We start from the raw sequence: 24,294 nt of genomic DNA, 5'->3' as shown, positions 1-24,294 counted from the left end.
ATTGCTGAGTAGGCGAATCTCTTCTCTTTCACTCTCATTTCCTTTCAAAGTTTCACCTGTGGGAACCGCTAATAAATGCCGGAGGGAGACTCTGCCCTGGTCTTCCAAGAGCATGTTGGCGTTGCTGCTGCTGCTCCTCGTGAGCTGCCTTTGGATCCGGCTGCACTTCCACTCCAGGTGAGATGAGCAGCCGAGAGAAGAAGCCCAGCCTCCCCAGTCTCTCTTCACGCAGGAGCCGATCCGGCCCAGACCCCTTTGCTGGAGTGGAGAGAAAGCAGAGCACACTCCCACCCTGCTGATGGCTACTCAATGGCGGGTGGGCCACTTGGTGCCTGCTGAGGGCTGGGATGGATTCTTAGGTTTATTGATTGATTGATTGATTGATTGACTGATTGATCAATTACATTTATATACGTCTCCATCCAAATGGCTCTGGGCGATTCTTGCCAAGGATGCCAGACATGCTGGTCTTGATGGGCTCCAGCAACGCACTCCTCTCATCTCCCCAAGGATTCAAGGCCACGGAACACAAACTGGGTCGGCCTGGAGTGTTAGCAGATGCACTGCTAACTACACTGGGTTAGGCTGCTCGCGTGGAGTGCCAGGATCAAGAACGATCCTGGCGCGGCTGCCCCACCTAACCCACCTTTTAACCCCGGCCTTTAGCCAGGGTTAAGGGAGCGAGGATGCCCTTAACCCCGGTGCCAGGATCCTCTGTGACACACAGAGTCAGGTGGTGCCTAGAGTGCCCGGTGTATGGGGGCACCCATGTGCCCCATGTGAACATTTAGGGATTCCCGGAGGCTGAGACTTGTCTTCCTGGCCTCCAGAGATCTGTGCTGCCGGGAGCAGTGTGGGTTGTGTGGGACGCAAGCAGAACGTCCCACCCATGGAGTGAGCTCCTCTGGGGGGAAGGTGAGCTCAGACTTGGCTTCCTCCCATCCAATGGCGGATTACCACATAGGCAGTATAGGCAGCTGCCTATGGCGGCAAATCTTGGGGAGTGGCATCTTGGAGGGAAACTTAATTCCTTTTTTCCTGTCAAGAAAAAAGTTCGCATGCAGAGGCTCGAAATCGCCCTCTCTGTGTCATTTGCGAGTAAGCCAGGCTTGAGTAGGGACCTCTTTCGCCGCCATCCTCCAGTGCCCAACCTCACCTCCTGTGATGGTGTAGGAGGCGGGCAGAGCCTTTGCCGCTACACAGCAGCATTTTTAAAGGTAAAACACAGGAAAAAAGCTTCCCTCCCCACCAAGGCCCCTTACTCTTGTTCCTGGGCTGGCAAATCTTGGGCTGCCTATGAGTGGCAAAAAGATTAATCCCCCCCTGCCCCCACATCCGCCCCACCTGCAGCAAATGGCCGTGTGCACGACCTTATTGAGGGATCCAGTGAATGCTTAGAGTCCATCTCAAGCCCAAGTTCCTTCACAGAACTCCCATTCCCAGGATTCCATTGGGGAGCGGAGCGACAACTGCTAAATTTGGGTGTTTAGACTAGTAGTGCAGATCTATGAACCAAAGACTTGAACTTCTGGTGTTTATGCAAATATGCGTCTGTCTGAAGAAGAGGCCTAGTGATGGTTCCGAGCCAGGATGGCGACATAACACCTCCCGGAATTCTCTCCCAGCTGGGCCTTCAGCTGGAGGGTATCCCTTGCAGGGACTTCAATGCCCTGTTGAGGTGCAGCCTCCTTCTGAACATCTGGTGCAATGGGGCCTGGAGCAAGAGTGGGCTGTCGGCTTCCAGGCACTGCTTGCCATCTTCCCGGAGGCCTTGGCTGGCTGCTCTTGGAGGCAGGATGCTGGGCTAGATGGGCCTGATCTAGCAGGGCAGTTCTTGAGTTCTTTGGCACCATCCTCAGCCTCGAGTCATTTTCATTTTCAGACTCACAGTGGGAAAGAGGGAGGAGGAAGAGGAGGAGGACCTCGTGTTTTTTCACGTTTCTCTTTTCTCCTCTTTGTTCCCAAAGATACCAGCTCAAGATCACTGAAATTCCATCCTCAAGGAATCCATAGGTAGGTCTCTTCTTTGGAAAGTGTCTTCTGGCCACTTGCAATTTGGACACATGTCTGAATGTTTCTCCTGCAGTTTCCATTAAGCAGGAATCCAGTTTAATCAAACCTCTGAGTAACTGCAGGAACCCAAAAGTACATGGAGGCTTGAGCTAGACATGTTGACTGATTAAAGAAATCTTAGTCAATTCATTGCTTTGTATTGAATCAGATTGTTAAATCTGCTTATGGATGCAAATCAACAGAATCTCTTGTTTAAGTTTTCGATGAGATCTGGAGGAGGAGCCATCCTAGAAGAGGCACTCCTTCCTGTGTGGGAGAGAAGGGGAATGCCTCTTCTTAGGTGGCACTTGTACAGCATTGTCTGATCCTCTGAGTTGCTTGGATAGATAGATAAAATGTATTGCAGTATTTGACCAGGGCAGAAACATGAAGAAAGGAACATAGTGTCACTCCCATGCAGCAATATAGTTTTACGAATATACAACGACATAGTAAATTATTCCACTATGTTAGTCATTAGATGTTTATAGGGTCTCACATGAGACCCTATAAAAATTGCAGTATAATTAAACATGACCCACATCCTCTGTGGCCTGTGCATTAGCGTTCAGAATAGGAAACCGGTCCCTATCTACCGTACAGAACCGCTGTGGGCAATATGTCAAAGGGGGCCAGCACAAATGCTCTATGGTACTTAGGAGTAATTAGAGATTGACAATAATTGGCTGGTTTGGTGCTAAAGGCAAATCTCCATATTTTCAGTTATTTGGGAGCCCTACGGTTGCCATTCTGTATCTGATATTCTTTGCTTTGTTTTTTTGCTTGTTCATAGCCCATAATTTGCAGCACTTCCGGAGAAAAGCCATAAAGAGCAAGCTTAATATGATGATCAATTGAGTTCAAAGAACATGCCCCCCCACCTGAGCTCCACCCCTCCCTATTGTCTTCATTATCTCCCTCACTCCAAGCGGATGCTGGGGGGAGGGACGGACATGGGCATCTCCCCTATGTGGCAGGAGGCATCATCCTCTTTTGATGCCACCTGCCACATACCCCAGAGACCTCTAGGGTAGAGCAGGCGAGAACTGTATGCTGTCAAATAACAGGCTGGTCACCCACCCCACCTTTTCCTTTTCTTCCTTTTAAAAGATTCGAAGGTGTTTGTTACATGGCTACACCCAGCTGGATTCTGCATCAAAGAATCAGGAAAGGAGCAAGAGGAGTTGAGCCTTGCAAGGGAAATAAATCAAGATTGGAGGGACCTAAAACAAGCCAGTGGACAGTCAATGGATGGACGGCTGTTGGGATCAAAAACAGAGCAACCAACATCCCCCAACTGCCTTGCAAAACACACACACACAGAGCATATAAGATACAACTTGGTCATCAGATGTTGGAAAATAAAGACAAGGACACCACCATTAATGCAGGAACATTGTGTTTAACTGAAGCATCAACATTACTATGAAAAAACACCTCATGCTTGATACCGGCGTAAACATTCAGTTAGTTGAAAGAAATAAACTCCAGCACTTGCTTCCCCCCCCCCCGGGGCTTTCCTTCTTTAAAAAATGATATCAAATTTGACCAGCAGACTCTCGCCATCACTTGGACCCTCATTTCAGTTCTTGCGACGGACTTCTGCATAATCGATCTGAAAGGGAAGACGGAAAGAAAGAGCTACTCTCTTCCAGTTCATAAAGGACTTTTCCCCCCTTGTTGTGCTGGTCGTAGACCGTAATAAACTTTGATAGATTGATTTCATAAAGGGTTCAGAGTTTGGTTGCCTGAGCCCCATTTTCCCTCGCCACAGGCGATCAGGCAAGACTCTGCATATGGCATTTCCCACAAAGTAATTCATAAATAGGCTCCACAGTCTCCTACCACTTTTTTAGTCCTGGGTGAATACGAATACGAATACGAATTCCACTTCTAGGGTCTCAATTCCACCCACAACCAATGATCAGGACACAGAGGAGCCAGCAAAGTCAGGAGGGCCAGTGGTAAAAACTGGAGAGGTACTGGACTCTGGTCTCAACAAATGTCTAAAACGGATATCAAAAATTCCCTTGAAAACAGGCAAAAACCATCAGGGACAGCCAGCACCTGGGTTTGGCCAGTTTTCGCACCACCAGCTGAGGGCCCACCTGATTGGTCAACTCCTGAACCCCCAATAATGGTGGCGAGAGCCATGCAAGTCAAGCGAGAGCTTTGTGCCACTGCTGTTATGACATAGGATCAGGAAGCTGCCTTCTACTGAGTCAGACCCTTGGTCCATCTAGTTCAGAACTGTCTACACAGACTGGCAGCAGCTCTCCAAGGTTTCAGGCTCAGGAGTTTCTCCCAGCCCTTTCTTGGAGATGCTGCCTGAGAGGGAACCTGGAACCTTCTGATGCTCCTCCCAGAGCAGCCCCATACCCTAAGGGGAATATCTTAAAATGCTCACATATAGTCCCATCCAAACACAAACCAGGGTGGACCCTGCTTAGCAAAGGGTAATTTTATTCATGCTTGCTGTGACAAGACCAGTTCTCTTGTTCCTTCAGAAACTTTCTCAGCTGTTGAATGAGCAATAAAAGTGTTTTGTGTGGTGAAACCTCTTCTGCGCCATTACGCCCCAAACAAAGGTGAACCTCTGGTTCCCCCCACCTCCCCTTCCCTTTCCCCCCTCCAAAACCAAAAGTTGAAGCAGTCTTTTCTGAGTGGAAAAAAGTCCCACAAGCCGGCCGTCTTTTGAAGGGAAGCTGATCCCATCTCTCGAGTATCCCTGGCGTTCGGATTCCTCCCGAAAAGGTCTTGTGCCTCTTGACTTGGCCTACTTGTGTTCAGTGGGGTGTGCGCCACTGAATCCTTCCCAGTTTTTTCAACTGATTTCAAAAGTGCTTGTAAATTGCTTTGTATTGTATTTTGTGGTTTCTGCCCCCCCCAATTTTATTTGCGGGGGGCGGCGGGGTTGTGATGATTTAATGTGTGGTGCTTTTTTCTTTCATGTTCGAATGCTGTTTGAATGCCCGGAGAACAATTTGTTATGGAGTGGCTAAGAAATAAGGTGTATTATACTGAGAATTCTCTCTGGTAAGAGATGCCCTTCTGTTACAGCAGAGCACACAGAAGCAAAGCACAGCGGAGTCTGCCCAGGCTTGCGTGTCTGCTAAGAGCAAAAAGGAACCTTGGAGCCAGTTCATAGTTTCCAATCAATATAAGAACTCTTGCCAAGTCTCCTGGGTCTGCAGGCACCCAGCATGTCGTGACAATAAACCTTGAACCTGATGGGTGGTGTGGCCTCCGCTCATTAAACCAACTCCTGGAGATTTCTCCAACGCCATCCAAATAGAGGCTCATGCAACCTGCCACGGTCTTTTCTGTTCCGATCTTTCCAGCAGTTGGCGGCAAATACAGGGGATGTTCTGGTACCCACAGAAACCAAAGCCACCCATTCCGTCCCTCAGTGCCCGGCTTCCTGCCTTCTTGTGGGTGGCACTTAGGGGGGGCAGACTCTTGCAGGCCTCATTTTGCTAGCAGGGAAATGTGACCGCCAGTGAGGTGTTTTCTGAGAAGACCATTTGTGGTGTCCGACTCTCAGCCAGTTTTGCTGAGCTTGTGGCTGTCTCACATGGGCTTTGCTTGCCCCCAAATGTATCCCATATTGGGGGTTGTGCTTTTTACCCTCCCAGTTAAATAGCAGAGCACTAAAGAAGCTGCCCACTCCAGTCACAGAGTGGTTTGCAGAGTTTAGTTGTTGCAGCTATTTGGAGAAGACACATGGAGATGCTTGTAGGATCCAAATACTAAGTAGATGGATTGGTGAAGTACACTTTGGCTAGGAAAGACCTAATCTTTAATCTAAAGAACTACATGATGAAGAGGGAGGGAGGGAGAGATGTTTCCACCTGCTCTCTAAGAGGAAAGGAAGGGATTGTGAGAGTCAACAGGAAATACCTGAGGAGTCCTATCAGGGGTCCTCGAATAGAGTCAGCTGGAATTGTTAGGGAGACCCTCACTCGCGGTCTCTACTCCCAGTGCCCCTAGTGGTCATTAGGACAGTTGGTGGAAATGGTCCAGGCACTGCAACTCCATCTCCAACATGCCAGTGCCTAACAAATCGAACCCCCTCCTCCCGGCACCAAGGCCTCATCCATGCATGGAGACCCCTCCTCAGCTCTGCCTGTCTGGCTGTCCCTGTGTGGGGAGCAGGTAGCATTGCTGAGAGTGCTGCCTTGGGAGTCCTGCACTTCAGCTCCACTACAGATCGATTCTTCTCCTTTCTGACTGGGACTTTTTAGTTTGGAAAAGAGGTGACAACGGGGAGACATGAGAGAGGTCTGCAAAATGAGGAATGGTGTGGAGAAGATGGATAGGAAGAAGTTCTTCTTCCTCTCTTGCAACACTAGAACCTGGGGTCATCCTGTGAAACTGAAGGCCAGGAAATTTAGGACCATGGAAAGGAAGCACTTTCCCACACCGCACATCATTCATCTATGGAATTCTCCACCCTGGGATGTGGTGATGGCCACCAGCTTGGATGGCCTTAAGCAGAGCTTAGGCAAATTGGTGGAGGACAATTCCATCTGTGGCTACTGATCCTGATGGCTATAGTTTCTCCTCACAACAACCCTGTGAAGTATGCCCAGAGTCACCCAGCAAGTCTCATGGCTGGATGGGGATTTGAACTCGGGTCTCCCTGGTCCTAGTCCAGCACTCTAACCACTACACCACACTGGCTCTTCCCAGGTGGTCATGGAAACCTTTTCCTAGCCACTTCACTAGTTTTCTAGGAGTTGAAAACCAATAGTATTGGTTAGGAGTGGAGAGTGTGGAGCTTGATCTGGTTCAGTCCTGCCTTTGGACCTCTCTCAGCTTCTGGAATGGACAGCCTGGAAATTTAACCCCTCACACAAATAACAGGAGGTCCCCGTCCCCCTTTTTGTGGACCAGGATGGAATTTGCTACAGTGAGCTGGCTTTTCCTCCACAGACTCGGGATGTGAACAAGAGGAGCGTCACAAGAGGAACTCTGAAGAATTGGTGACAATTCATTGCTGATCAATGGATGGAGAGTTTTGGGGTCTCAAGACTCAGGGAGTTGCTTCAGGCACAAAGCAGGCCTTCCATCTTTCTTGTGGCCTCCCTTTCAAGGCTCTTGTGCAGCTGAATGAAAAAGCGACCCTGTGTTTCCCATTGACCAAGAAAACCTTTATTTGGGTCTGGTTGGGGCCTAGTCAGGTATCTAAGCCAGGCCTGTGAGTTATGGACTTCAGCACTGCTGCAAGGGTTGCTATGGTAACACAATGTATCCAGATGCTATTTGGAGGGAATTGAAGGAATTGTTGGGACAACCTATAGACTGGAGTCTTCAGAAGTGCTGGCAAAGGGTGATTGGTGCATACTCTCCATGTTACTAGCTATGTAGTCTGACCTTTACGGTAATTGGGTAACTGGCCCTGTTCTATGCTCCTGATTGGGGGGAACTTTACAATGCTGAAACTTTGTTCTATTATGATTGGTTCAGACTGTGTGCTGTAAGCCCCTAATTGGTGGGCCTGGGTTTGCATTAAGATCTGTGACTGACTGTATAAAGCACTCTTGCCAAGTCTCCCGGGTGTGCAGGCTGGGCACCCTGCTTGTCGTGACAATAAACCTTGAACCTGATGGATGGTGTGGCCTCTGCTCTTGAAGAACAGCCCTGCTGGATCAGGCCCATCTAGTCCAGCATCCTGTATCACACAGTGGCCCGCCAGATGCCGCTGGAAGCCCACAGGCAGGAGTTGAAAGGGGCATGCCCTCTCTCCTGCTATTACTCCCCTGCAACTGGTACTCAGAGACATCCTGCCTTTGAGGCTGGAGGTGGCCTGTAGCCCTCCGACTAGTAGCTGATGATAGACTTCTCTTTCATGAAGTTATCCAAACCCCTCTTAAAGCCATCCAGGTTGTTGGCTGTCGCCACATCTTGTGGCAGAGAATTCCACAAGTTGATTATGCGTTGTGTGAAAAAGTACCTCAGTTCGCTGGTCCTAAATTTCCTAGCAATCAATTTCATGGGATGACCCCTGGTTCTAGTGTTATATATGAGAGGGAGAAGAATTTCTCTCACTCCACTTTCTCCACACCATGCATGATTTTATAGAACTCCTCCTATCATGTCTCCCCACAGTTGTCTTTTTTCTAAACTAAAGAGCCCCAGGTGTTGTAGTCTTGCCTCATAAGGATGGTGCTCTAGGCCCCTGATCATCTTGGTTGCTCTCTTCTGCACCTTTTCCAGTTCTACAATGTCCTTTTTTAGACGTGGTGACCAGAATTGTATGCAGTACTCCAGGTGTGGCTGCACTATTGTTTTGTATACGGGCATTATAATATTAGCAGTTTTATTTTCAATCCAAATGATCCCTAGCATGGAATTGGCCTTTTTCACAGCTTGAATTGGCCTTTTTCACAGTTTTCACATTGAGTGGACACTTACAACGAGCTGTCCACCATGACCTCAAGATCCCTCTCCTGGTCAGTCAACGACTGCTCAGCTCCCATCAACACTTAAAGTTGGGGGTTTTCGTCCCAATGTGCATCACTTTACACTTGCCAACACTGAACCGCATTTGCCACTGTGTCGCCCACTCACCCAGTTTGGAGAGATCCTTTTGGAGCTCCTCACAATCCGTTTTGGATTTCACTACCCAAAAAAGTTTAGTATCATCTGCAAATCTGGCCACCTTGCGGCTTACGCCTACTTCTAGATCATTTATGAATAAATTAAAAAGCACCAGTCCCAGTACAGATCCATGGGGGAACCCACTTCTTACTTCCCTCCATTGTGAAAACTCTCCATTTATCCCTACCATCTGTTTCCTGTCCTTCAATCAGTTAGCAATCCACACATGTACTTGTCCCCGTATCCCATGACTGCTAAGTTTTCTCAGGAGTCTTTGATGAGAAACTTTGTCGAAAGCTTTTTGGAAGTCCAGGTATACGATGTCAACTGGATCACCTTGATCCACACACTTGTTGACACTCTCAAAGAACCCCAAAAGGTTGGCGAGGCAAGATTTCCCTTTGCAGAAGCCATGCTGATTCTCTCCCAGCAGGGTCTGTTTTTCTATGTGCTTTACAATTTTATGCTTGAGGGTGCTTTCCATCAATTTGCCTGGAACTAACCAGCCTGTAATTTCCCAGATCGTCCCTGGATCCTTTTTTGAAAATCAGTGTTGCATTTGCTGCTTTCCAGTCCTCCAGTACAGAGCCTGATTGCAGGGATAAGTTATATATTTTAGCAAGGCGGTCGGCAATTTCACATTTGAGTTCTTTGAGGACTCTTGGATGGATGCCATCTGGCCCTAGCGATTTGCTAGTCTTCAGTTTTTCCAGACAGTTTAGAACACCATCTCTTGTCACTTCTATCTGACTCAGTTCTTTAGCCTCCATCCCCGAAAATCCTGGTTCAGGAACAGGTATATGCTCAGTATCCTCTGCCGTGAAGACAGATGCAAGGAACTCATGTAGCTTCTCTGCAACCTCAATATCCCCTTAATAATCTCCTTCACTCCCTCATTTTCTAATAGTCCAACCTCCTCCCTTGTAGGTTTCCTGCTTCTGATGTATTTAAAGAACTTTTTGTTATTCCCCTTGATGCTTTTAGCTAAATGTTCCTCAAACTCTCTTTTCACCTCCTTTAGTGTCACCGTGCATTTCTTTTGTCAGAGTTTGTGTTCTTCTGTTCTCTTCATTTGGACAGGCCTTCCAATTTCAGAAGGAAGTCTTCTTCCCTTTTATGGCTTCCTTGACGTTACCTGTTAGCCATGCTGGCATCTTTCTGGACTTAGTGGTACCTTTCCTCCTTTTGGGTATACATTCTAACTGGGCTTCTAGTATTGTGGTTTTGAGTAAACTCCATGCATTCTGGAGCAAAGTGGCTCTCCTGATTTTCCCTTTCAGCTTTCTTTTCACCATACTCCTCATTTTGGAGAAGTATCCTTTTCTGAAATTCAAAGTGTCTGTGTTAGGCTTCCTTGGTGATTCTCTCCCCACATGTATGCTGAATTTGATTGCACTATGGTCACTGTTCCCTAAAGGGCCGATGACACTGACATCGTGCACCAGTTCCATCGTGCCACCCAGGATTAAGTCCAAGGTCGCCTTCTCTCTGGTTGGTTCCATGACCAACTGTTCTAGGGCACAGTCATTCAGCGTATCTAGAAATTTGACCTCTTTGTCATGACCTGACTGTGAATTTACCCAGTCTATGTGTGGGTAATAGAAGTCACCCATTATTACAGCCCTGCCTGTCCTTGATGCCTCCCTGATTTCCTCCTGCAACTCCCAGTCACTGTCAGCATTTTGATCTGGAGGGCGATAGCACGTTCCCTTTCAGGCCTTGTATTGTCACCAACAGGGTTTCTGTGGAGGACTCCAGTCATCCTAGGTTTTCTAGCTTGTTAGATTCTATCCCTTGTTTAACATACAGTGCTACTCCACCTTCAAGGTGCTCCTCCCTGTCCTTTCTATAGCGTTTATATTCAGGGATAACAGTGTCCCACTGGTTCTCACAGTTCTACCATGTTTCTGTTATGCCCACTATATCTATTTCTGCATTAGCAACCAAGCACTCCAGCTCAACCATCTTGGCTTGGAGGCTTCTGGCATTGGCATATAAGCACCTACACGCTGAATCTCTTCCCTGGTGTCTGCTATCTTTCTTTTGACTCTTTGACCAGCTAGCACAGCCTTCTGTCTGCTCTTTATGTGGTTCTGCTCTGTCCCCTTCTGTTTGATCTGAATCCTCTGCACTCTCGCACTTTAAAGGATGGCATTTGCCGAACCGGATACTGCCCAGCTCCTGCTGGCTATTCACCAGGTGTCATTTTAAAAGCTACTCTGCATCCTTTTTGAGTTTAAGTGCCAGCAGTCTGGTTCCATCTTGGTTCAAGGGCAGCTTGTCCCTTTTGTACAGGCCTTGCTTGCCCCAAAATGTATCCCAGTGCCTAAAAAATCTAAACCCCTCCTCCCGGCACCACTGTGTCATCCACGCATTGAAACCCCTCAGCAATGCCTGTCTCACTGTACCTGTGCATGGAACAGGTAGCATTTCTGAAAATGCTCCCTTTGGGGTCCTGGACTTCAATACACTACCTATCAGCCTAAATTTGGCTTCCAGGACCTCCTGACTACATTTCCCCACATTGTTGGTCCCGACATGCACCACAACAGCTATCTCCTTCCTAGCACTGCCTAACAACCTATCTAGATGCTGTGTGATGTCCGCAACCTTCGCACCAGGCAGGCAAGTCACCGTGTGGTCTACACACGGGTCACAAACCCATCTCTCTATACCTCTAATGATTGAATCGCCCACTACAAGGAGGCCCCTACCCCCGGAGAAGTATCCCCTGTGCGAGAGGATATGGGTTCATCTTCCATGGAAGGGGTCCTTTCAAAAGGAGCATTTCCCTCTTCCTCAGTCCGATGTCCTCCTTTCCTGAGACCTTCATTCTCCCTAACAGGCTGGCAAAGGGCAGGGGGGGACTCATCATCTGGGCCGCTCTCCTCCTCCACCACTACAAACACCACAGACTTCTTCTTGGATCCTGGATGGGATTCTTTACCTTTGACCGGAGAGTGAGAGATGTGCACTAGTGAAAAGGAAAAGTGCACAGATGCGAAACTCTGAAGGGGTGGCGAGGGAGTGGGGAGATCCACAAGGCGGCCTTGCCTTCCCCGGTGGAACAAAGCCCATGATGTTCAGCTGAAAAGAGACACAAACATGGGATGTCAGAAGGGAGCCCATTTGGACCAAATGGTGCCAAGCCCAGCCTGAAGGTGGGAGACCCAGAACCCTTCGGAGGGGGACCTCCTCCCGCCCGCACCCAACAGGGCTCCGGAAACGGAGGGCAGCTTACCCGGCTGACATCCATGCTGGATTTCAGCAATGAGAGCAAGCGAAGGCTTGACAAGAGGGAGAGACAGCGCATCGTGCTGGCGAGACGGCACTCCCCACATGCCTAGTGGCCGGACATGATCCGCCATGCCTACATATGCCGCTGCCTTCTCCTGGGCCAGACTTGACCCTGCTGTAACTGGCCGCAGCCGCTTGCAGGCAAAGGTCTTTCCCTAGCTACCCAGGATCTCAGGTCCTCCGTTGGTCCACCCAGCTCATCCTACCAGGTCTCTGTCACACATACCAGGTCAGCATGCTCATCCACAATCAAATCGTGGATGAGAGATGTTTTAGCATTAACCGACCTGGCATTCAGCAGCAGCACCCTCATCCTCGAGGGAGTGTTCTCAGAGCTCCCAGGGGTCTCAGGGTTGGGAGAAGAGCTGGAAAAAGAAACAGGCTTCAGTTGCCTGGACCGTTTCCCCCTGTAATGGCCAGCCCAACTCCCACCACCATATCTTCCTCTGCCCACTAGCAGTAGTACTGCTGCCCCCACACCAACCCCACTTTCCTGCTCTCCCAGACACATCCCTCGGTCCAACCAACCACAGCTCCACTACTTAACAAAACCAGGGCTCAAACAGACTTATACTGACTTCTTGACTTCCGACCCCCAAGCAGCTCACCCCAAGGAGAGAGCGCCAAGAGGCTCGCGCCCCTGGCTCAGCCTGAGCTTTAAAGCAGCAGAAGCAGCCCCATAGATGATACACACCTGGAGAAGGTGGGGCAGAGGCAAAAAGCACAATCTATGCCCCGCATAAGGTGTTCCCTCTTCCCTATAACAAACTATAAAAACTCCCTCCTATTAAAACAGGGCAATGTTTAGCTAATCTGCTAGGTTGTGTGCTGTTGGGGGGGTGGGGGAGAAGAAGAAGATAGAAAAAAGAAAACACTCCAGGGAGGTATTGGGGGGAGGGGGGGACTGTTGTCATCAATGGTCCTGCTCAGAAGTCCAACAAACTCGCGGCGACTCTTCAACCCTCAGGCTACTGCAGTCCACCGGCTGTTCTCCACTCAGCTGAGAGCCACAAAGCCAAGAGCCCTTGTGTTCTTTCCCTTCGGCTCGCACCAAAAGGCTTACGCCCCTGGATCAGCTGGATGTTAAATGGCAGTTACCTTTTTTAAAAAAACATCAGGTCAATTAAAGCATTACTTTTACAGCATAAATGCAAACTCAAAACAAATCTACCAAAAGAACATACCAGGGAAAATAAAAGGTTGGAAAGAAACGCAGCCACTACCCTAACACCCTACACTGGTCCCTAGACAGAGTTCTCTGGATTCTCTCTCTTCTCGGCGTCTGGCTTGCTGGATGGGCAGTCTCTTGTCCTGCTCTCGGCAGAGGTCTGGGGCTCAATACTGCCTGGCCCTTCCAGGATTTCAGCGCTTGTCTTCTGAGGGTACTTGTGGGCCACGTCCAGGCCATCCTTCCAGGCTGAGATTCCCCCTCTCCAGACAGAGAAAACTCCTTGAGGGTGTTTTCTTTGCCAGGCACATGCTGGACCCGCATCTGTGACTCTTGCAGCGTCCAGGACCACCTTTGCCACTTGGAGCCCAAAGTCCCCATAGTCTGTGACCACTGAGCCACATGGTCACCTGTTGCACAAAGATACCAGGTCAGCCTATGTCCAGGTTCCTGTGATTCCTCTTCTTTTTCCTTCTCCCTTTAATATTTGGGAAAGTTGAGCAGAGACTCCCTTTTGAGAAACTTCCGTTGGCCAGCGATTTCAGCTGCCCACAAGACATTTCCTGTCCCTCTGTCCACAAACCTTCGTCCAAGGTCTTTAGGGTCTCGAGAATACACTTGGTTCAGGCCAAGTCAGTCCAGCACCTTGACGCTGATACTGACCGTAGCCCATAACGACCATTTCTACAACAGACATCACATGTTGACATCTCTTTCTTTCTTTCTTTCTTTCTTTCTTTCTTTCTTTCTTTCTTTCTTTCTTTATCAAATTTGTACACCGCCCCAAACTTTCATCTCTGGGCAGTTTACAATAACATAAAACCAGTTAAAAACATATACAAAAACTTAAAAACAATTTAACAATTTAAAAATAAACCAGAGATTAAAACCCCAAAATATTAGGAAGCTGAGAAAGCTTGGGCAAAAATATGGCTTTTCATGTGTTTTTTGAAAATTGCCAGAAATGGGGAGGATCGTATCTCAGCAGGGAGCGCATTCCACAATCTTGGGGCAGCGACTGAAAAGGCCTGTCTCTGTGTAGCCACCAAATGAGTTGGCAGTAACTGGAGACGGACCTCCTCAGATGACCTCAATGGGCGATGGGGCTTGTAATGAAGAAGACACTCTCTTCCCAGGGCCTAAGCCATATAACAAGCACTTTGTATTTTGCCCGGAAACCTATTGGCAGCCAGTGTAACTCCATCAGTAAAGGAGTAACATGGTCTCTCCAAGATGACCCCGAGACCAACCTGGCTGCCACATTCTGAACCAAGTGAAGTTTCCGGACTATGTACAAAGGCAGCCCTACGTAGAGCGCATTACAAAAGTCAAGTCTGGAGGTTACCAACAGATGTACCACTGTTTGGAGGTCGTTGATCTCAGAATTGACTCAGAATTTTTTCAGGTCCAAGCCGCCAAAATGTTTGGTGCACCAGCTCTTCAACCACGACACAAGTAACATCCCCTCCTTCTGATACGCAACTACAACCCTTGGCCAGATCCCCATTAACAACCACACTGGGTACCCCACTCATGGACTTGCCCTCCTGGAGATCCTGGTTCTGCTCAGCCCGTTCCAAGGTGATGAGAACCACACGGGGATCTTCTCCTGGGGGCAAGACAGTGGAGACCTCTGGGGGGACCTTGGCTGGCTGATGCTGTTGAGACGGAAGGATCTCTTGCTCCTGTCGATGCTGCTTTGGGTGAAGGCGCTGCTCCCCCTCCAGAGGGCACTCTGCCTCTCGCTACTCTCTCTCCCGCTTAAGCTGCTCCTCTTCTTGGCGGAGTTAGGCAACCCGCTTCTCACAGTGCTGTGTCGCCTGCATACAAAGACGGTCTCCTTCTAGGCGTCGTTGTGCCTCCAGCTGGGCAAGACCCTCCTCATCTTGTTGGCATAGACTTTTCCCAGCATGTTACTTTCTTGCCAGATTTGCAAGGGCTCTGGGGCTCACAGTAGATGTGTGCTACTCCTGGAGACCCACCCCAAAATTGAAGTCCTCTCCTTGCTCGAAGAGATCTGCTGGTTGGGAGAGAAGAAGAGAGAGTAAATGAGAGAACGGCTTAGTTTACAAAAGGGGCTCTGCCTGCCCCCGAGAAAAGGAGGAGGCTTCTGGTCGGGGATTCCCAAGGGGAGCAGCAGAGAGGGCTTCCCCAGCTGCAGTTTGGCTTCAAGGCCTTCCTCAGGGAGCGCCAGGTTTCCCTGGGGCAGGATTGGGGAGGCCAGGGAGAGGGAGGAGGTGGGCTCCTTGGAGACCCTTGGTGTACTCAGATGGGGAGCCACCCAAGCCCAGAGCAGGGAGGGAGCTCTGCCAGCCCCATTTCCTTCAGGATGGACATCACCTTCATCGGAGGAATGGCTCCCATCGTCCTTGGCCCTGGATGTTGTTTGGCCCACCCTGCGAATGCCCAGTGGCAGGAGTGGCTTGATCTGCTCTGCCTGTAGAGAGAGGGAGAAAAGAAGGCCCTTGGGACCCTGGATCCTGGAGGGGGGAGCTGGGGGGTGCCAGAGCAGAGCCAGGCCAGCATAGGGGAGACTTACCTCAAAGTGGAAGGGGGACCCAATGGCCATGTTGAGCAGTAAGAAGCCAACGTTCTCCGCCATGGCCGCCTCCTCCTCATCCTCGCTGAACATCTCAGCATCAATCGCCTGTTGGATGAAACAGTCCCTCTGAATGAGAAGCTGGAGAGGACCTGAGTGAGTTCTCAGGAAGGAAGCGTCCCCCAATGTCCAGAAGCGAGTTTCCCGGGGGGGGGTCACCCACTGGGTCAGGTGAGCCAGGTGGGGAAAAAGGGGTCTCCTCAGGGCGGGGACCTGCCTGTGGGCTGCCCTCCCCTGGCCGCTCAGAGAGGGAGGCGGCCCCACAGGTGCCAGGAGGGGGCTGCATGTGTGGACGCTGCTGACCGGGAGGGAGCTGAGGCCTCTCCCACTGACATGCCCCACCCAAGCCCAGCAGGGTAGGGCAGGGCCCCTTCTGCTGACCCCCAGACTGGATGTCTCTCCTTCTCGAGAGGGCACCCCCCTCTCCCAAACTTACCTCAGCAATCCTGATGAGGTGGGCCAGGGTGGGCTTCTCAGTGAGCATTGCTTCCAGCATCCTCCTCATGGACCTCTGCGGGGGCAGAAATGGGCTCTGAAGGGGGGAGAGAGAGAGCCAGAGTGTGGCTGCTGCTGGCCTGAGGGGTTTCCCGGCCCCTCCTCAGGGTCCCCCCCCAAAGCCCTGCCGGTCCTCTTCCCTCATGGGGGGGGGATCAAGGCGTCTGTCTGTCTCCATTGGGGAGGGGGTCTTATGCAGGCCCCCCTACCAAGAGAGCACAGGTCCAGCCAGAGGTGTCGATATTTACTTCTCGGTCTTCCTCCGGCTCTCCTCCAATCATATGGTTCATCCAGAAGATGGATTCTGAGATGAGCTTTTGCTCTATTTTGCCTCCCAAGCAGGGCTTCATCTGACTGCCAAAAGAAAAGGAGAAAGATTAGAAAACCAGCCAGGGTGGGAGATAATGCCATGAAGAAACTGGCACAGGCGGGGGAAGGTATCAGCACCCTAATCTGGGCCCCGATCCCTGTCCCGCCCTCCACGTACCTTAAGGAGGCAATGGCCTCTGTGCAGAGGGAGAAGAGGTGGTGGGGCACAGGGTCCTCCCAGATGTAGGCCATCTCCTCCTGGGAGGGAACAGAGAGCAGGAGGGAGTCAACCCAGAGGCCCTGGGGGGCTTCCCTTCTCCTGCCCCAGATGCACCCAGCCCCCTCTCCCGGCTGGGGTTCACCCTGTTCCAAGGGCGGCTGCCTCCTCCCCGCTCACCCCCAACCAGGCCTCCCCTCCCGCCAGCTGACCCCTTTGCCTCAGAGTTCCCTGCCCCAAATCACTCACCAGCACGGCCTGGGCGGCCAGCCCTTTCGAAAACGGAAGGCGCTGCTCCCCCCTCCGGATGGCTTCCTGGCAGGCCTGGATCAGGGCCATCAGGAAAGCGATCCTGCTCCTCCACTCCTGAAAGGGGCAAGTGTGGGGCTGTTGGGTGGGGAAGGATTTCCCCTCCCTCCTCCGGAATGGACCAGGCAGGCCCCCTTGGATGAGAGGCTGCCATCCCACCATTTCCCGGTACCCTGGGCAAGGATCTGGGCTTCCCGGGGACCGTACTGGGTGAGGGTGGTTCCCTACCTTACCTCCGCCTCCTTCCTTCAGGGTTCTGGCTCGGTTTACCAACTGCAGCCTGGTGTGAATCAGGTGGCAGGGTGTAAAAGCTGCCGAGTGGGTAAGAGAAGGAGAAGGCAGACCCGTGAGCGAGCTGTCTTTCCAACCAGGCCACCCCCTCTCCTTCTGCCCCACCTCCCTGCCCCCACAGTCCCCTGCAAAATGGGGCACCTCCTCACCTCCAGCATCCTGCGTAGGGGTGCTGATGGCCCTGGCTTGAGCACGGTGGGAATGGGGGCCACTCGGTTCTTCTGCCCACAGATGCACCACCATGGGGAGGCTGTTGGCTGGGAGGCTGCGGGCTCCCCTGGGGCATCTGGGGGGGGGTCACTCTACTGGTCCTCCTGGCTAGGAAGGCTTGGATCCTGCCCAGCCTAGAAGAGAGCAGGAAGATGGTGAGAACGAGGCCTTTGGACAGAAATGTTGGCGGGGGCAAAAGGGAGCACATTCCAACTACTCTTGGACTGTGGAATTGAGGCACCAAAGCCCACAGTGATGTTTGAGGATAACCAAAGTTGTATCCAGATGATCTCTCATATTGAGAAGATGAAGTCTCAAACCCAGCACGTTCCTATCAAGTACCACTATGTTCGAGGCTTGCAAGAGAAAGGGGTGGTCCAGTTGAAGTACTGGGGGATAAAAATTACAACCCCCAATACGCAATGCCTTGAGATCAGGGTATGAGGTGGTTTCTGAATGGAATGGAATGGAAGAATTAAACCCATACTTACATAATCAGCAGGATCGTGGCTCTTCGACGATGAAAGATTTCCAACACTAACACCTAACTCAAATCTAACTCAAAGAGAACAACAAAAAACAAAACTCCCTGAACTAAAGCAAGACAAACCCCAACCCCCTCCCAATCCCTCCCTCTCCAACGAATCCTTTGCAGCCCAAGAAACCTAACTACAATCTAACTACATCTAACTCAAACAGAAAAGCAAAAACTGAAAACTGCTAGAAACTAAAACCAACCCCAACTGCCTCCCGCTCCCGATCCCAAACAAATCCCCGCCTCTGATCACTCTGATGTTTAATCTCTACGCTCTACTCAATCTCTTGCTCTTTCTTTCTCTCAGTCACTCTCACAATCTCGCCCCACCTCGCTCTTTCTCACACCTGCAGTTCTCCTGGGGGTCTCTCCCTTCCTGGCCACGTAGCCCATCCCCCAGAGGCCTCCTTTGTGTGTGGGGTGGAGTGAGAAAGAAAAGGAAGGAAGGAGGGAAATGGACTTGCTTCTGAATAAAGGCTTCGTTTAACCAGCAGAAGATCTCTACGTGTTTACAATCTATCTATATATTTCTCCTGGGTGTGCCCAGGAAAAATGCGTCCAGGCAGCCCAGCTGATTGGCTGGGCTGCGGGGGCGCCTGATTGGCTGGCGCACCCAGGAGAATTAACGCCTGGCCCAGCCGCGGATGTTAAGGGGGGACACGACCCGCTGGCGGCGGCCACACTCGGCCCTGCTGCTCCACACACATGCAAGTGTTCCTTTGCAAGAGACGTGTGCCATGTCTAAGACTCGAGCTGCACAGCAGATGCAGGCTAGGGCTTCAGATACCTTCAGCAATGCTGCTGGCCACATACCTCATCTGGCTTTCCAGCGGGAAGCCTTTTTCTTAGACTTTAACCTGAATCGGAATGCCTTTGCATCTGAGAAACTGGGCTGCTGACATCTCAGTGTGCTCTCAGGGGTGGATGAATGGAGAGGCAGAGGAGGCATTTGCCTACGGCCCCTCCTCAAATCCTGCCACCCCTTCTGTGGGCAGCCGCGGCTGCAGCAAGGGTGGAGGGGGCGAGGAGAAAGTCCCCCCCCGACACACACTTTACTTAATTACAAAAAAGGCAAACCTTTTTTTGTTTAAGGTAAAAGGGCGGCAAAAGCCTTTTTGCCTATGGGTGGCAAAACATTTAGTCTGCCACTGTGTGCACTGACCACTTGGGAGATTCCCCCCCCTTCCACCCGGCAGCTTTGCTGAAAGGGTTTGCACAGTCTTGACTGTGCATTCTTTCTCGGCGCTGATATCCCGTGCAGAGCAACGCAGATTTGTTCTCCACCATCTGCACAGCCGTGGTCATCGAAAACAAGGCTAGTGATGTTGTGCAAAAGCCCATTGGCATGAAGATCATTTGCCTAATCCTTAAAAGCATACAACAACACATGACACATAGAAGTGGGGTTGTGCACGATTCATTGAGTGATAGTCATCCCAGCTGCTCAGCCCTGGCCTTCCCAGGTGCCCAATGCAAAGGCAAAGCCTCCAGCTCCTCCTCCTCACTAGTGTCAGGGTCCTTTCTCATGAATCCCTGAAGCCCCTCGGTTCCCTGGAACACAGCTGGAAAACCACTGCCCTGGAACACATTTCTGAAACTTGCACAGTGTATCTGAACCTGGGCAGCTGTTCTTACTGAACTCTCAGCTTCCTTTTCCTCCCCCGACAGTTACACCCCGAGCGCCTGGGTGATGCTTTTGCTCCTCTCCGCACAAACAGCGCGTGAGCTTGTGCAGAGCAAGCATCTTGCTTGCGTGGTCCACGGAGTGTCCAACTTGGTCTAGGTGTCCTGGGACATCTCCGGAGAGCTCCAGCAAGAGGGATGGACTCTTTTGGCAAAAAAACAGCAGCGGCTCCTTAACCTTCATCAGTCTCCTTTCTGTGTAAAAAATAGTAATTTAATATTGCTTTTAAAATAGTACTCTCTCTTACACACACAGTACTCCCCCTCCAGCTTTCCTCCTCTCTTCATTTGGTAATCACTGCCCTTGCTCTCCTTAGCAAATGGAACAATGCATGCTTGCTACCATAAAACCAGCTTATCAACTTGATTGATAGGAAGCTTAAAACATGACATCTCATTTCATACTGGAAGTCTGTAAGCAAACATCATCCAAAAAAACCTCCAAGCAGTATACTCAGAACTAAAACACTCGTTACCTTGAAAAGGTAATGTTATGGTAATGAACTTTACACAGCAATATGGCATCCACATTAGGAAAGTAAACCACAGAGAATGGGGTGGGAGATTTAACCCTTCATACCACACATTCATATATATCCAGGTTTTTACAACTGTAATGATTTTTAGGCAGAGGTTTAAGGGAGGGGGGAGTACTATGTACTCACACATGAGTGGGAAGACTTTTAGTGGGTCTCTTCTTCATCCTTCTTTCCCTCCTTCTCTCTCCTCTATTCACCATTTCATACCTTGCTACACCCAGCCCCCACTCCATCCCCTTTCTCGTGATCTCTTTTTCCCACTGGTTTTCTCAGTTCACACACATTGCACTAGTTCTCTCTCCTGCCTGCATGTTTGCTTTTAAAAATCCCAGTTTATGTTAGCTCCATCCCCTTTTTGGTAAGTCAGTAGCTCACCCTAGCCACCCCTTTCTTCATCTCCCTCATCCCCCCCTGCCACATTTTATTTCTCAGTTCACACAGATTGTACTTGTTCTCTCCTGTATGCTTGCTTTTAAAAATCCCATTTTATTTGATCTTCATCCCCTTTTGTTGAGTCAGTACATGATCAGCCCGCCCCTCACCCCCACCCCTTTCATTCTTCTTATCTTTCCCTTCTTTTTTCATTTGATCAGCACTGTTGCTTACTTTTGTTTGTTTTCTTCTCTTTTGCCTGCCTGCCTTCCTCTGTTCCTCCTCTGTAGTAGTTCAGAACAGAGTTTAGGCATGCAGCACTCCAGCCAAGCCAAGCATTCCCTCTCACTCGCCCTGCTACCTGCCTCCTGTGTGTTTCACCAGCTGCATACCAGTCTCTCGCTATCTCCTCTCATCAAAGAGACTGGAGAGATTAGCTGGGAGTGAGAAAAGGCTGTCTGGGACTCCGGAGGAAGACAGAGCCCTGCAGCGAAGGCTGCCTGGTTAAAGATTAGCTCCAGGGAGCTAATCTCCAGGGTGTTAAAGGACTGGCATGCTTGAAAAGGAGGGGGTGTTAAAGGACTTGCAGCGGTCCGGGGACCGACGGTAGAGAAACTGTGGTGTAGACCATACTGAGCTAGATGGACCGATGGGCAGACTCGGTATATGGTTGCAGGGCTTGGTCCTTTTCCGGGGGTGGGGTGGGGTTGTTTGGGAAGATTTTCCTGGATGAGCCCCCGGAATGAACCTTTCTGCTCAAGCAGCTGGCTGAATAGAAGAGGCAGTAACATCAAAGCCGATGAAGAGACGGCCTCACAATTAATATATCCACTTTTTCTTTCCTAGCTAATCTCTGAGAGGACTGTAGTTGGGAGTGTGCAAGATGCAAGATCCTTCGTATTTTTTCACTTCGTTTTCTTTGAACCTCCTACTGCCTTTCTTAGAACCAATTATAGAATGATTTACAGTGCTAAGAAGGGGGCCGGTGGAAGATGGTGCTTGACCGGTGGAGATGCCGTATGGATGCTTTTTCTACTTTTTTGTTGCAGAGTCTAAAGCTTACATTTTTATTAGCTCAGATTTCAGCTAGAAGATTGTAATTTATGCTTTGAACTCTGACTTAGTCACTGTCTTGGCATTCCGGTGTTAACAAGATGCTGTGATGTTCGAATCCTGCTTGGATGTTGTTGCCCCCCCCCCCTTGTAAGGAAACCTTAGCTGGGTCTTAAAATGATGAGAGAGTTTCCAGCCAGTTATTTTACCGTAATCTTACCCCTTGTTATTGTCTACTTTGTACTTTTATATCTTTGTATATGTGGTTTTGGATACCACTCATGGATATACGACAAACTGTAATCTTACTGGAATGTTAGGGCTGAGAATTTTAATATGGCTCTGCACTATTAAGAAAAATTCACTTCAAATTTGATGTTTTTTGGGTGGTCAGCATCCTCTTTCTTCATGAGCAACTCCTTTATATAACACTTAATTTTACCTCTGGTCTGTAAACAGACAGATCGATCTGCTGAACAACTTGTTAAATTCTTACTTTCTGATGAAAATGTTTTAAGTTTTAACTCCGTAGCCAAATTTTGTTATATTGCTTTTAAGATGTATAATGAGAACCTATAGAGTTTTCTATAAATTGTTCTGCTGTTTGCATGCATGGATTGTTTGGTCTAGGACCGTAAATAAAACGTGACTATTGACATTTCAACATATTGATACTTGGGGGAGCCAGAAGAGAGGTTCAAAAACTGTTCCTCCATTCTTTATATGTTTGTTTCCTATACATATATTCCCTCACATACCAGATTTCAGTTTTATTCTGTCTTTTTTGGTTTTCAAAGGGACCTTCACAGCTGAGAGCTGGGATGTTTTTCTCTCTGCATTTTTTGCATTTTCATTACGTCCTTATAGATTTTCTTGCTGTGTTTTAGTAGAGAGGAGAACCAAACACGAAATGATAATAAATAAGCGTGAAGATTTTGCTGCATGATCTGGCGCTGAGCTTTATACTTTGGCGGGCTGTTGTTCTGTTTTGAGGGACCTCTCTAAGTACTCTGTTTGAGATTCATTAATCATATTTGTATACTATTATAAAAACAATACTATTTATTGTTTTTATATTACTTTGGAGTTGAGAACTCATCCTCTTTCTGTTTAGGTACAAAACTAATGTAAGTTTTTAATGGATATAATATATTAATAATATTAATTATTAATATGTTTAATGATACTTTTGAGTCAGCGGGTACGGGAGGGGACCTTCGTTATGGAAATGCTCCGTGCCTCAGCATTAATTTTAATCTTCATGGATATAGCTTCCTCCTGTAAGGCCTGTAATTTTATTGTTGGTAGACTGAGTTTTATGTTAACATTTCTTATTTCATAATTTTATACACACACACACACACACACAGTTATTGTTATCTTGGTATCTTGCACCATAAACTCTAAAAAAAAATAAAAATGAAACTACAGAGCAGGGAATTTTGACTCCAGCTGATTCTTTATTAATCCAGTGAACAGTAAAGAGATTTATAATACCAAGTCTTATTTACAAAAAGAAGAGGTTTAGGACTCATTCCTATACAACCTTTAAAATTGAATCTGGTAGGGATTCCCCTTTACAATTAAGGGGCATTCCCTAGATTAAATGGGGGGGGGAATAAAAGATAGTGTTTTCCTTTAAAATCCAGATGTCGGAGGTGACGAGGATGGCAGCAGGGGCTTTTTGGTTCAAAAAGAGAAAGGGATCTTTAGCCTTTCCTCATTGGGAAGGTGCTGCAGCTCCTCCTGGATCGCTTGCGATGCTTTTTTTGGGACATGTTTAGTGCTCTATGATGTCTCCCCCCCACCGGCTGCCCTGTTTTTTGAGATGGGACCATCAGAACAGGGGATTTGTGCACAGGGAAGGATTCAGTCCTGTGATTCTGCCCAGACGGACCCTTCATTCTGAAAGGGGATGGAGATGTTCAGCATCATCCATTTCTCCGTCCTTCCTCTCCTCATGTGGTCCAGAGCACCATGTGGGTGCAGTTTGGAAGACAGGCACAAAAGGTCCATCGGGCTCAGCATTGTCTACAGAAGGGCTGCTGCACAACTGAAGCCTTCCTGTTGGTTTTGGACTATAACCCCAGCATCCCTGGACACATCAGCCAATAGTCACAGATGATGGGAGTTGTAGGCCAACCTCCGCAGATCTGGGTGAGGTCTGGGTGAGGTCTGGCCAACGTCCGCAGGTCTTAAGCCGGAAGAGGCCAGAAGGACCCCTTACAAACCAAACTGGATCCCCAAAGGAGAGGGATGAGTGAGAGGTGATGGAGAGCAAGATTAGAGCTGCTGGTGCATACAGCCAAATGCAGAGTTCCTGGGCAGCAGGGCCTTTTCTGCCCCAAGCAGGGAAAGATCTCTGGCTCCTCCTGTCTGCTTCTGAGGACAGGGAGAGAAGCTGGAGGAAGGGAAGGAATCTCTCTCCGTCTTCCCTTCCTAGCGGCTGCTAGTTCCCCGAACAAACGACAATGGCAGCACCCCGGCCTCTAGGGGATGGGTAGGTCTAGGAGGGAGGTCAGCGGGTGGTCCCGCTGAGGCTGCTGCTGCTGGGAGTGGGAC

General features: G+C 49.4%; 1 protein-coding gene and 1 long non-coding RNA gene across 2 annotated transcripts in view; one reads left to right on the top strand and one right to left on the bottom strand.

The window, feature by feature from the left end:
- LOC128337305 (uncharacterized) overlaps positions 1-7,638 on the bottom strand; it is a 50,369-nt gene extending 42,731 nt beyond the window's left edge. The window contains exon 1 of the mRNA XM_053278113.1: positions 5,953-7,638. The gene's annotated coding sequence lies outside the window, so the exon portion shown is untranslated. The remainder of the gene's footprint in view (positions 1-5,952) is intronic.
- On the top strand, positions 9-4,967 carry LOC128337306 (uncharacterized). Its single transcript, XR_008312235.1, has 3 exons — positions 9-177; positions 1,968-2,013; positions 3,163-4,967. It is a non-coding gene; the product is annotated as an uncharacterized LOC128337306 (long non-coding RNA).
- Positions 7,639-24,294: the final 16,656 nt, after the last annotated feature.

This window comes from Hemicordylus capensis, chromosome 14 (assembly GCF_027244095.1).
Source record: "Hemicordylus capensis ecotype Gifberg chromosome 14, rHemCap1.1.pri, whole genome shotgun sequence".
In the NCBI taxonomy this organism is placed as follows: Eukaryota; Metazoa; Chordata; class Lepidosauria; order Squamata; family Cordylidae; genus Hemicordylus; species Hemicordylus capensis.
This window is presented reverse-complemented; position numbering and strand designations above follow the sequence as displayed.